Consider the following 14,690-nt stretch of genomic DNA (forward strand, 5'->3'; position numbering starts at 1 on the left):
GGAGGCCTTCAATGGGGCATGTGGAGACCACCAGGCAGGGAGGACACTTTGAGCGAGACGCTCCACTTCGGCTGTGCGCTGTAACCAGGTAGCAGGGTTTAACTGTTCAACAGCACAATAAACATTCAGTTGAAATACCTTCTCTCTTTCTGAACAGGGCAGAAGCTTTCGATGGGGCGTGTGAAGACCACCAGGCGGGGAGGACACTTTGAGCGAGACACTCCACTTCAGCTGTGCGCTATAACCAGGTAGCAGGGTTTAACTATTCAACAGCATATGAAACATTCAGCTGCAATACCTTCTCTCGTTCTGAACAGGGCAGCGGCTTCCAATAGGGGCGTGTGTAGACCACCAGGCGGGGAGGATGCTTTAAGCGAGTCACTCCACTTCAGCTGTACACTGTAACAATGCAACAGGATTTAACCATTCAACAGTAGATGAAACATTCAGCTGCAATACCTTCTCTCATTCTGAACAGGGCAGCGACTTTCGATAGGAGCGTGTGGAGACCACCAGGCGGGGAGGATGCTTTAAGCGAGACACTCCACTTCAGCTGTACACTGTAACAATGTAGCAGGGTTTAACAGTTCAACAGCATATAAAACATTTAGCATTGACAGAGTCGGGCTCTCTCAAAATGGTAAGTTGGGCGTTCGATATATCAAAACCTTCCTTGGAGACGGCGAGTGAAAGACTGTAAGGAGAGAGTGCACAGCAGACTACTATTACCTCTCCACACGATAAACTTCACTCCATAACACAAACTGTGTGAATCGTCACTTCAGGCACTGCATTCCACTCGCACACCGTGCATTCGGGCCAGCACTCACCCACCGGTCTTTCTCCCACCAGATCGACTCTCGTCTCTCACAAGGGCTCAACTTCTCTCCAGAGACAGCAGACGACGGGTGCAGCAATCGTCACATTCAGCGAGGAGCAGACAAAAGTTGGAGACAGATCAACAATTCACTCGGTGTACTAGTTCACTCGTGCCACATGCTTTCCAGACTCTCCACACCACTTCAGTGTTAGTGCATATAAACAACGAATCCAATACTCATCACTTTACGTCTTCCCCACTGCTGACGATATCCCTTGGGTTTTCGTTGATAAATACTTCACTCTCTTCTTTCCACTTCTCAGCTTCAATCTTCGCCCGCTTCACAGCCCAGCCTCAAATACAAACAACACGCCGACAAACACAGTATCTCACGGAGGAGAACCACCCGGCAGTCTACTTCCGCTCTATTTTTAAAGCCCCATCTGAATACGTGTCCCTCTTACAACACTCTCCGTAATTACTCCACACCTGCTGTCAATCGGGCAATTGGCCTTGCTGCCACGGCAACAGATTCGCAGTGCAATAGAGACGGGTGTCCACTGGAGGTCTTTGATTGATCTGACATCTGTCTCACGTTGCAAACACCTTTGCCATAATATTATATTTTTGGATACATCATACACACGGTTATTCAAAACCTAAAGCTCTTCTTTCATGCGCTCCTATGTACATTTCTGTACAAGATTAAAAATAATTGGCAGAGAGATGTAGAAAAATTCACGGTTAACACGAAAGCAAGATTGAAACCAAACTATTTTTTTTTTTTATGTAAGCATTTGTGGTTGTGAATACGGTATTACACAGTCCGAAAAAACTATAACTTGACCTTTGGCCTGTTTATAGGCCTATTCTAAAGCCATGATTGTTGTTCAGTAAAGCAATGAGTGTTTGCACATGTGAGGAGTGTGTGTGAGGAGTGTGTGTGAGACACTGATGAATTACTGTGGCATTTTGATAGGTTGTGTTTGAAAAAAGGAAATCAAGATATTTCCTGTTAGTTCTCTTACGAGAGTTCTCTCGTACTGCGTTTGAAAAACGCTGCGGGAAAAGGTCTCTTTTCACGAAATACTGAAGCAAAATTATCCTTAATTTTCATAAATGTAAAACGCATTGCAGCAGTGCACAGCTATGGCGAGACGGCTCGCTCGCTCATAGGCTGTTCTGCGGCAACTGCATTAGCCTATCGAGCGAGGGCTGATGCAACATCAGGCCAATGAGAGCGCTTCGCGCGCTCCTCGCCACATCCCGCCGAAACGGGTGTGGCAGTCCCCTATAAAAGGAGCTCGAGTAGGCTGATTCAACTGATTTTCATCTCTTCAGCGAAGCGCACGCATCGCTGGATCACGAGGAAGCACGCGTCGTCTGAGAACAAGCTTTTCAGCGGGACGAGCCCTTGAAGCCGCAGGCCTGTGCCGCCTTCTACCGCCGTACCTGCTGCGCTTTCCGACGCCATATCCTTTCATTACTATTGTTCTTTTGTATGTGTGTGTGTGTGTGTTCGCTCTGCAACACTCACCCCCTAAAAGAGCTGCGTCTTTTTCAAGACGCCTTCTCATGCAGCACTCGCGCTCGCTGACGGCGAATCGCCCTCACTCCGAGCCGATTGCCTACGGTGACTCTGATGACTCGCCTGGCATCCTCCCGAGGCTGCCCTTCCTGGAAGCGGATGGCGGGATTAGTTTTTCTTTACGTTACAAGAAAAGCTACCCTGCCTCTGCACGCGTCACTTACCGGCGAAGGAGAAAAGAGTGTTTTTAGTCCCGCCGTTGGCCGGTCTAACCTCTTTTCTCTCACATTTCTCAGCTCCCTGTGGGTGGCTGGAAATATTATTGTATTATTGTTGACGCCGCCTAAAAAGCCTATATCCCACTGTGGCTCAGTGGTGAAATTATAGGTTTTCCGCACGGACGACCGCGGTTCGAATCCCGGTCTCGCGGCATTTATATTTATGCCGCCAATGCTTCCCTCTGTCAGGTCCCCTGAAGGCGACTGCAGAGATGCATTTTGCAGTCAGCAAGCGCGTAGTACCCGCTTGCCTGCAACCAAACACCGTTTCTACGGTTCCCGTGCGTCACTGGCGAAATGAGAATGGAGTGCTTTCAGCCCCGCTGAAACTGGGCGATGTCCACTCTTCTCTCATTCTAGCATATTTCAGGTGTCTGAAAATGTTAGTATTGCTTGTTGTGCTTACTCGCATGCCTGCAAGCAAACGCCAGTGTGGATTATACTCGCGCTGTCTTTGTCTATGTATCCCCACTGTGGTCCAGTGGTAGATTCTTAGACTTAGACGCGGGGGACCCGAGTTCGAACCCCAGGTCTGCCGGCAGAAACATTTATGCCGCCGAATGCAAATCACTCTGTCTGTTCCCCCGCGACAGAACGCGCTTCAAAGTCCCGGCCACGGCCGATGATGCTATAAATGTAGTGTCGATGCCCACTCCTCTGTGCCCATCCCTACATACAAGCACAGCCCTGCACACAGGGCCCGCGCACATAAAATCGACTCAGGTCGATCGCGCTCCAAACATAGTAAAAGTGCCCACTTCCCAGTGCCCACGAACACTATGTCTGGCCATTTTATGTCCTACGAGACTCGCCCAGCCCTCCTCTGCTCGGTTAAACACCGCAGCGGGGTCGAGCGCAGGCGTTCTGTCCGCTGTGATCAGCGCGCTTCCAAAAAAAAAAAAAAAAAAAAAAAATTCAAAAGTCCCGGCCACGGCCGATGGTGCTATAAATGTAGTGTTGATGCCCACTCCTTTGTGCCCATCCCTACACAAAAGCACAGCCCTGCACACAGGGCCCGCGCTCATAAGATCGACTCAGATCGGTCACGCTCCAGACATAGTCAAAGTGCCCACTTCCCAGTGCCCACAAACACTATGTCTGGCAGATCACAGTCTCCCCGTAAAAGCGGGATCTGTGCGCGCCCGCGCTGCTCACACAGACAGCGCGACCAAAGCAGTGAACGTGCCCGGTCCCCGCCCACGTCCACCTGCAGGCTACATGAGTCCCATGCGACCTTCTCAGACCTCCCTCGCTCAGTTAAGCACTGTAACGCGGTCGAGGATGAGCGCTATGCCCGCTGTATTAAGCGCGCTCCCCGCCTCATATGTCACAGGCGTAACGCCTATGTTATCGCACCCCGAAGCACCACTGCCGCACTGCGGACAGAGCGAGCTTCACATTCAGCCCCTAGCCGGCCATGCAGATGCGTGGGCCGCGCTTCCAGGGGTTTCAGACTGGGTGCTAGACATTATAAAGAGAGGCTTCTCGCTACAGTTTTTCCGACGCCCTCCCCGCTTCACAGCGCGCGTCGAAACCACGGTGAATTCAGAAGCAGCACACCTGCTTCGTGCCGAAATATCAAAACTGTTGAGCAAAGGGGCGATACAGCTTGTACCCCCAGCTCAAAGCGAAAAGGGGCTATACAGCAGATACTTTCTAGTCCCGAAAAAGGACGGAGGTATCAGACCCATTCTGGATCTAAGACGACTAACAGAGCTTTAGTGAAACGCAGTTTCAAAATGCTCACGACCAGAAAAATCCTCGCGCATATTCGCCGAGAAGACTGGTTTATGTCGATAGATCTGAAGGACGCGTATTTCCAGATACAGATAGCGTCACGTCACAGGCGATTCTTGAGATTCGCCTTCGAGGGTCGGGCATACCAGTACACAGTCCTGCCTTTCGGCTTGTCCCTGGCACCTCGTACGTTTACGAAATGCATGGACGCAGCGCTCGCCCCCCTCAGACTCAGAGGCATGCGAGTGCTGACCTATTTGGACGACTGGCTGATCATAGCTCAATCGCGATCACAGCTCGTGGAGCACAGAACCATGTTACTCGATCACCTCGAGAATCTTGGTATTATGATCAATTGGACAAGGAGCTCCCTGAACCCCAGTCAAACTATCTCGTTTCTGGGTGTCGTTCTGGACTCGCAGTCCATGACGGCGCGGCTGTCAACACAGCGCGCGCTGCACATTCAGCACACAGCGAGAGCCTTTCGCTGCGGTGCGACTACCACGCTCAAAAAGTTTCAGAGGTTGCTGGGTCTTATGGCCTCAGCAGCATCGGTTCTCCAGTTGGGCCTGCTTCGCATGCGCCCTCTGCAGTTCTGGCTAAAAGCGCGAGTGCCTCGCAGAGCGTGGGCACTTGGCCGATTACGCCTCAGAGTCGATCAGGACTGCGTGGCAGCCCTGAGACCTTGGGCGGCGAGCGATTGGTACCGTTCGGGCGTAAGCCTGGGGACTCCCTCGAGGGTGAAAGTGGTGTCTACGGACGCATCCACCTCGGGATGGGGAGCGCTGCTCGAGGGCAGACCGTTCTTTGGCCAGTGGTCAGAACGAGAGAAGCTCCATCACATCAACTGCTTAGAAATGCTAGCAGTTCACAACGCGCTGACGCGCTTTTGTCCCCAAATCAAGGACCAGCACGTCGTAGTCCGCTCGGACAACACGGCCGTGGTGTCCTACATAAATCGCCAGGGCGGTCTCAGATCCAATATTCTGTACAGGCCGGCCAAGCGCCTCCTGACATGGGCTCAGCGCAACTTGCGCTCGCTGAGAGCAGTGCATGTGCCTGGGGTCCACGACCTGGGTCCAGACAGACTGTCCAGGAACAACGTTCCCACGGGCGAATGGTCTCTACACCCACAAGCAGTCCAGCTGCTGTGGCAGAGATTCGGCAGGGCGGAGGTGGACCTATTCGCGTCCCCAGAAAACGCTCATTGCCCCGTGTTCTTTTCAAAGAACGACAGCGCGCTGTCTCACATGTGGCCGCACTGCCCGCTATACGCGTTTCCCCCAGTCTCCCTCCTGCCTCAGGTATTAGAGCGAGTCAGGGAAGTGAAATGCCCAGTACTGCTTGTAGCACCGTTCTGGGCCAGCCATGCCTGGTTTCCAGCCCTGATGCAGTTAGCAGACTCCGCCCCATGGCCGATACCTTTGAGGAGAGATCTCCTCTCGCAGGCCAAGGGCTCGATTTGGCACCCACATCCGGAGTTGTGGTCCCTTCATGCGTGGGCGCTCAACGGGTATCCGTTGACCTCACGGAGGGAGTGCTGAATACCATCACTCAGGCTAGAGCACCGTCGACCAGGCGGCTTTATGCCTCGAAGTGGTCGGTTTTCTCCAGCTGGTGTGCTGCTCGGGGCCTGTCACCCCTCGATTGTGAGGTGACGGAGGTTCTCTCCTTCCTACAAGAGCTGTTGGATAAGGGCAGGTCCCCCTCCACGCTCAAAGTCTATGTGGCGGCTATTGCAGCGTTCTCGACAGCAACGCTAAGCCAGTCACTAGGAAGGAACGATTTAGTCATCCGCTTCCTCAGAGGAGCTAGGAGGCTGAATCCCCCCAGACCTCCTTCAGTCCCGATGTGGGACCTTTCTACGGTCTTGGCGGCCATGAAAGGTGCCCCTTTTGAGCCTATTCAAACTGTCAGCCTCAAACATCTGTCGTTCAAAACAGTGTTTTTGCTGGCCCTAGCTTCAGTGAAGCGCATAGGCGATCTGCACGCGCTCTCTGTGAGCCCAGCGTGCTTAGAGTTTGGGCCCAATGACTCCAAGGTCATACTCAAACCTAGACACGGTTACGTGCCAAAATCCCTCAACACACCGTTTAGGGCTCAGGTTATCTCCCTGTCCGCCCTACCGAGTGAGGAAGGGGACTCGAGCTGTCTTTGCCCCGTTAGGGCTTTAAGAGCTTATGTGTCCCGCTCTGCTGTCTTCAGACAGACTGAGCAGCTCTTTGTCTCGTTCAGCGGTCGTTCCAAGGGAGCAGCTGTTTCGAAACAGAGTCTATCCAGATGGGTAGTTGACGCCATAGCGCTGGCTTACACCACCAAGGGCCTTCAGTGCCCCTTGGGCGTGAGAGCGCACTCCACGAGGGGCGTCGCCTCATCGTGGGCCTGGTCTAGCGGGATTTCCTTACAGGAAATATGTATGGCGGCAGGCTGGGCCTCACCGTCTACATTCATAAGGTTTTACAACCTAGAGGTTCCCGCCTTGCAGGCAAAGCTGCTTTCGGTATAGTCGAGTCAGCTGTCTAGCCCGGACACTGATTTCGCAGGCGCACAGCGCCCCGAAAAATTTCTGGGCAGAATTGTGTAAGACCCACATTTCCCACATTAGCCAGGCCTTCCCCTGCCTATGTGACGTTATATCGCGTCTGAGGACGCAACCTTTAAGGGCGGATGTCCCCCCCCCTTTTTATCTCCAGACTCTCTGAGTCTACCTGGTGATTATGCACTGTATATCTGGACTGGCTTCCAGTGATCGGTGTCTTATCCCAGCACGCACGGCGTCTTACAAGTGGTTCCCGCAGCGTTTTTCAAACGCAGTACGAGAGAACTCTCGTAAGAGAACGTACTCGGTTACTAACGTAACCTCGGTTCTCTCTAGAAGAGGGAACGAGTACTGCGTTCCCTGCCGTGCGTACGGTTCGCTCTGGTTCGCTTCGGCGATGAAAACCAGTTGAATCAGCCTACTCGAGCTCCTTTTATAGGGGACTGCCACACCCGTTTCGGCGGGATGTGGCGAGGAGCGCGCGAAGCGCTCTCATTGGCCTGATGTTGCATCAGCCCTCGCTCGATAGGCTAATGCAGTTGCCGCAGAACAGCCTATGAGCGAGCGAGCCGTCTCGCCATAGCTGTGCACTGCTGCAATGCGTTTTACATTTATGAAAATTAAGGATAATTTTGCTTCAGTATTTCGTGAAAAGAGACCTTTTCCCGCAGCGTTTTTCAAACGCAGTACTCGTTCCCTCTTCTAGAGAGAACCGAGGTTACGTTAGTAACCGAGTACGTTTTTTGTTACATAGAGAATTGTGTGTTGTGGTTTGCAAAAAGTGTTTTATGTGTTTATTTCAGAATTGAAAACTTCGAAGTCGAAGGCTGAGAATTAGTGTACCCAGATTTTGGTGTGTGTGTGTCAGGTTTCAGAAATGAAACTTGGGTGACAAGTAAGGATTTTGTGTGTAAGCAATTGAAAAAAGAAAACTGTAATTAGACATGCTTTAATACTAGCATTTACATTTCATTGAACCATTAAAATGGGAGTCCAAAAAAATGTAAACGGAAAAAAACAGAATACATAAAAATCTAAACGAAAAAATAATAATAATAATAATGAATTTGGAAAGTGGGGAAAAATAAAACTGATTTCATAGGGCACTACAAGCAGCTTTTAGTTGCATTAGCGCCACTTTCTGCTCCGGACGGTGACATCACGTACCAATCCTTGGGCTGACACGGGAGAAATTTACTTGATGGAAAGATGCACACACTCCCGACACTGCTTTTGTTATAGTTATGGTTTTATATAGTTATATTGTCAGGGTTCTGTCACTCCTGTCTTCAAATTCTTGATTTTGTGACAGAGCTCTGACACTCTCGGTTTTTGTCTCGTCTTACGAGCGCTCGAGCCGTGCACTCACTTTTTTTTCTCATGTGGAGGGAAAGGGCTTCCATATAATAGACATGTTTGGTGGATTATTATTTTTATTTTTTAGTATTGTTTAAAATTGATGCATTTCTCATTCATTCTTTATACTGTAATACAGTCAGTAAAAAAAATCATATTCTTATCATATAATGAATCTTAATGTGAAAAAAAAAAATCATTCAGACTTTAAAGATAAAGGTTCATCATTTGTGTAATGCTCCTGTTGTTAGTGTTTTTTAGTTCAGTGTGTTATGAATGACGTGTGTTTTCTGAATGTGAATTGTTGCCAGTGTTATGGAGGAATGAGCTTATTTTGAGACGTATATGAAGTGTTTTGTTGGTCTGAGTGAGATTAACTCTTTGGCCAAGATTCATGTTGGTAATGCAGACTGAATGAAGAGTTTTGAAAATGTGGCTTCAGTATTAAACAATGCTTGGTAGCAATTAAAAAAAAAAACTGTAATCAAATAAACACCACCATGTTTTTATTAGGGTTACATGTCCTTGCTGAAGTTGTCTTTAAATGTTTGAAGGTGTTGTGCTGATTTTTCATCTTTCTTAGTTTCCATAAGATCATCTCTCAATGCAAATCAACCCAGTTATTAGGCTAACTGAAATAAAGCCATGCCAATCTCTAGGTATGGTGAAGGCTATGTGATGATGTGGGGCTATTTTAATGCCAAAGGCCAAGGGAACTTTATCAGGATGCATAGTATCCTGGATCCATGAAGTAACTGGCCTTTAAAAATAAAAATCTTCCTGTCTCTATGAGAATTTAACATAGGGGTGTCCTGACTAATGACTTATGCACCCTGTTAAGAAAGAACATTCATTTATTTACGATACATTATTCATTCACAAAGAAAATTGGTGTCACAAAGATGATTTTTTAGTCCTGTTTTTAGTCACCTTTAGCTTTGGTGTGTTCACTTATGCTCAGCACTGTATATACATGAACTACATTAATAACGTTTTTACAACAGAAGTTAACCACCACTGAACTTACTTCAGCTGGACTAGGACAACATTTTCTTCTAGATCTGCTGTATAGCAGAAACAAACTTTGTTGCATTATTTTCCTGTTATCACTGTAAAGCTGCTTTGAAACTATTGTAAAAAGCGCTAATATAAATAAAAGTGACTTGACTTTGTGATCCTCCATCAGCAGCTGCAGTTTCTCTCAGCTGTATCAGTGCAGTCACTGTGACGTCTGACTGACAGAGGTTTTTGTACGACTCTTTATCACTGTGTGAACACATCACAGCTACTAGGACAGTGTAAACTCTGACAGTAATAATCTCCTGTATCTTCAGTCTGGACTCCACTGATGGTCAGAGTAAAATCACTGTCAGATCCACTGCCACTGAATCTAGATGGAGCTCCAGTATTACGGCTTGTTGCTCTATATATCAGGAGTTTAGGAGCTTCTCCAGGTTTCTGTGAGTACCAGGCTAAGAAATCACCATTCCCCACTCTACTGCTGGTTTTACAGTTTATTCTGACTTCTTCTCCTGGTTGAACTGCTGTTATTGATGGACTCTGAGTTACAGTGATCTGTCCTCTACACTCTGAAAGAAAACAGGAATAAACATATATATATAAACATATATATATATGATAAACATATATATGTTTATTTCACATATTAAGATATTTACTAATCATTATACAAACTGTATTACACAAACCTTGAATAAACAGTGCAATGGTCCAGATGAAGATGTTGATTGTGTTCATTGCTGTAGTTTAGTCTTGTGTGATGATGAAGAGTGTGTTCTGTTCTGCTCTCAGTCATGAAGTGTTAAACTCACAGCACTATAAACACTCTCAGAGCACTGAAGCATGTGCTGACAATGCAAAGAAGTGGGCAGGATTTACAACAGCTTGTGCTGATAACAAACTAATATACACTAGAGTTACAGAATCATGACTTTATTTAGTATTTTTATTGTGACTCCTGAGACACTGAGGATGTTCAGATGAACGTCCATCTCTGTGTCCATATTCACACTGTAACAAATTTCTGTAGTTTTCACAGCATTATTACTGTAAAATGAGCAAATGCTTACTGTAGAACCTGTATACAGCATGTTACTGTAGATCTGCAAAGCATCATGGTCAATTTTCAATGGCGGGTAAATTCTACAGTAAAAATATTTTTTCTGTGAATCACAATACAGCAATTTCTTTGCCATGTAAGCTGAAAAGCTACGAGATTCCACACTTTTATCGGAATTTTAACTTCAGAAAGGTAACTTTGCTGATTTATTTCCACAGTCTACTCTTGTAAAGTTACCTATTTGTTCAACTTTAAGAGTGCACCAAGTAAACGAGCGGCACACTTCCTAGTAAACTCGTATCTTGTGTGCATTTATAAAAAATAAAAAAATAAATATATCTATATATATTTGCACATAATTTCGATAGATTTTCTAATCTGGCAACATTCGATAACGTCATAATGAATAAAAATTTAATTGGAATTGTGTATGTGTATGTGATGTATTTGTTAGTGCGCTAGCCGGAAATATGATCCCGTACACTTTGATTTTTCTCTTGCCTGCTGAAGTCAACTGTCACCGCTGACGACACCGCGTGCGCGTGAAGCAGTGAAGCCAGCCGACTCGACAGAAAACGCAGCTAGAGGTAAGACTTAACACATTTTTCATAGGATCATGATTTTTCTGAACTTCATCACAGGTCAAACTGCAGAAACGAGATTGTTAGCCTAATTTGATGTGCCATTCCTTCAAATGTAGGGAGCACAGGCCTATACTGTATTAAGATTTGTCTTATCTGGCAACATTAACTTACATTTATAACGTCTATGATTTGATTAAAGGGTAACGTGTAGCATTGTTGAATAAAATTAATTTGTAATTGTGTATTTGATGTATGTGTTGGCGCGGTAGCCGTTTGAATAATCTCACTCGTTTTTTGGGGGTTTTTTTTCATGCTTGCTAATGCTAACGTCGCCGCCTGAAGAATCAGACATTTAAGCGGGCCGATTCGAAAGTTTTATTCATGACTCGTAATAATAATAAAAGCATAATAATATACTGGCATTGTATTAAGATTTTTCGAGGTCTTACTAGTTAATTTATTTACCATTTATTGTACTTGTGATTTTTAAAAGGTTTTTTTTTCTGTTTATTTTGTGTTACAGGAAACTTCCACCCAAGCAGACGTTGAGGCACAGATTTCCCTGCCAAGCACTCCAAGGCTCATCATGCTCGGTAAGATCCCAGCACTAGACATACACAGATCCCAATTTTAAGTGTACAAGTATATTAAGTGTTAAGTATATTTGTATCGATTCACTGTGTGTGAACAAAGTTTTATGTCATCTTGCACTTAGATTCCAAAGTGTTGAAGTGGCGTAATATCCAGAATGGACGCGTATAAGAGACATGAGACTGAACGCACTGAAAAGCCTTTGCACTGCTCATATGCTGAGAGAGAGATTAGACAATAGAGCTACACGATTCATCTTCAAAGACTGTGATCTCGGTCATCGAGACCTTTCAATTCGTCTGTCTATTAAACTTTGACAAAATCATATCGCAACATTCAAATCTGTGTTGGCGCTACCGTTGACCCAGAGAGAGAAACGTTAAGCATCATTATGAGAAACTCCACAACATCATCCATGATCAAAGAGGTCAAAGGTCACCTCAGAGGTCACAGCTCATCAAATATATTTCTTTAAACAGTGTTATATCAGAAAGCATTTAGTCAAATCTGAATGAGTGAGTGTTGAGAAGAGCTGAGGATCTTCTAATATCAGTGTGTTGAAGTGTTGTTTCTCTCTCTCTGCTGGAGTGTGTGTTCACTCGAGTGGAATAGAGGTTTTTGTACGAGCGTTTCATTAGATTGTATCACTGTGGTACACATTCGGTGGAGGAACTAAACTGGTGATCGGTAAGTCTGTCTATTTAATCACCTAATAAAAAAATACAATTTAGATTTCAGAAAGTGTTTTACAGTGGAAACAAGAACAACATTTATTAATAATAACGATTATTAGATATTGTGGTGAAACTGTATTTGACGCCTTTATGTATAATGCATTATAAATAATATAATAATGAAGATTAAATTGCCTATATTTTCATAAATTATTGTAGCCAAAGGTAAAATGTTTTATAATATTTCCAAATCCTTGTTACATCTAGAATTGGTTGTTTGTAATGAGTTTTAATGTATTATAATTTCTAAAGGTGTAACAATGAATAGATAATATTATAATGTATTCATTAGATCATACATGCATAGACTTTTATAATGCAATATGTATGAAGGCTTTAAATAAAGTGTTACTGATATTGTTGTTTTCAACAAAAAATTAATTCTAAACATATTTCCACACTGTGTCTCACTATGAGTTTAATCAGTTTATTACAGGTTTGTTTTCCTTCATTTCATATTTAGTTCATCTTTTATTGTAGAAATCATACATGGAAAAAAGAGATTTGACATCAGAATGTAAATGTTGCTGCTTTCTGTAGTTCAGTCAATGATACTGAATCTCTTTTGCTCATGTTGTGCTTATAATTCAGTGTTTTGTTCATTCTGTGTGATTCAATTGTGTTTTAACTCTGTTTGAAATTGAGTTACATTTTCAGTTCAGGTGAATATCTCAAAATTTAAGATATTAATGTTCAGAGTGAATAATTGCTGGAATTAAAGCAGTCAGATCGGCCTGATAATAGATAATATGTGTTATAACTGCTGTTACACTTATTGATTAGATCATACATGCATTTTAATGTATATAGCAGTGCATAATTAATGCATTAAAATACTTTTATAATGCAATATGTATGAAAGCTTTAAATACTGCGTTACTGATATTGTTTTCTAATGATTGAATCTAAAACTAGAGCAGCATTATTCCTATGCAGTGACTGTGCAGTGCAATGTGTTGTGTGTGTGTGTGTGTGAATGTGTTGTGTTTGTCTCCTGCAGCTGGTCCCACAGTGAAGCCCTCAGTGTCTCTGCTGCCGCCCTCTTCTCTGCAGATCTCTGGAGACTCAGCCGCACTGCTCTGCCTGCTCAGCTCTTACTCTCCACAGGGGGCGCTGGTGAGCTGGACACTGGACGGGTCAGAGGTCACCGGGGGGGTTCTGACCAGCGCAGAGAGCCAGCAGGACGGCCGCTACAGCCGCAGTAGCGTCCTGACCCTCAGCAAAGCACGCTGGGAAGAGGGAGAGCTGTACGTCTGCAGAGTAACACATGATGGAGCTCCTCATGAGGTCTCGTTCCACAAGAGCTCTGAGTGCTGATGTTTCTCTCCTGAAGATGAGCCGTATCTGAGTGTCCTGTGTTAGGCAGGATTCACATGAGTCTAGTGCTGCAGCTGTAGTGATTTACAACTCAATACTGAAACTGAGTGTGTGTGTGTGTGTGTGTGTGTGTGTGTGTGTGTGTGTGTGTGTGTGTGTGTGTGTGTGTGTGTGATCTTTCAATCTGCTGTGTTTGCTGCAACATTCAATAAAGCTTCTCAACAAGTTCACTTTGTGTCTGACAACATCATTCAACTAACAGATGAAGATGCAGGTGCTTTTCAGAAGGTTGATGTAGCAGTAAATGTCAAATAAAGCTCTTGGGGTTTGAACATGGTCTCTGGAGACAGAGCTGCTCTATTCTGAGAGGATCACAATCACTCCACCCTGACAATGCAAATGGGCTTTTCAGTCTCACTCTTTGATTGGTTACATGATCTGGACTGGAACACTTTCACTTCTGCTTTAGTGAAGCAGCGCAGACAAACTGATCATTTATAGGAGATTAAAAACTTTATAAAAATATCATAAAAAAGATCAAGATCAAGAATCAGCCGTTCTGACACTAATGTTTCATAATCATTACATTTATAGTCAATGGTGTAAATACTGTATGAAAAGTTATGGAAATCATAACTAATACATGATCACAAATGAAGAATCAGTGTGTTGTTAATAAATGTTAATATCATAGTGTATTTGTTCATTGTTCATACATGTTTATATTAAAGTGTATTTGTTAATTTTATAATAAAAACTCTTGGTTGAATTTGTGTTTCACTGCCAGTTTCTGCCCAGCCGACTCTCAGCCAGATCTGTCTTACAGTGCCTGGGCCAGACCTGGGCCATATCAGTCAATAAGAGTCACTTTACAGGGTGTGGGCCACATCTGGGCCAGAGGAAGCTCTGTGTGTCCATGTTCAGTGTGTTGGGCCAGTTTTGGGCCGGGGACCCAGCCAGAAGTGGAGGTGGGCCAGGCAAAGTTTGCTCTCTGGCCTGCTGTTATCAACTCAAGAGTGAACCAAAATCATGTTGCTCTAGTGATGGAGAAACAAAGCTTTTAGAAACCATTGAACCGATTGATTTGCATAATGATTCACTGTATTGAAGCTCTGGAAACGCCACA

The 14,690-nt window shown here is 45.0% G+C and overlaps 1 gene segment (V, D, J or C); it reads left to right on the forward strand.

Annotated features, from left to right (window-relative positions):
• Positions 1-10,808: 10,808 nt before the first annotated feature.
• Positions 10,809-14,330, forward strand: LOC308684656 (immunoglobulin lambda constant 7-like). The segment is given in 4 exons: positions 10,809-10,816; positions 11,446-11,515; positions 12,152-12,200; positions 13,248-14,330.
• The last annotated feature ends 360 nt before the right edge of the window (positions 14,331-14,690 follow it).

The sequence above is a fragment of the Scardinius erythrophthalmus genome (assembly GCF_964197995.2).
Source record: "Scardinius erythrophthalmus genome assembly, chromosome: 24".
In the NCBI taxonomy this organism is placed as follows: Eukaryota; Metazoa; Chordata; class Actinopteri; order Cypriniformes; family Leuciscidae; genus Scardinius; species Scardinius erythrophthalmus.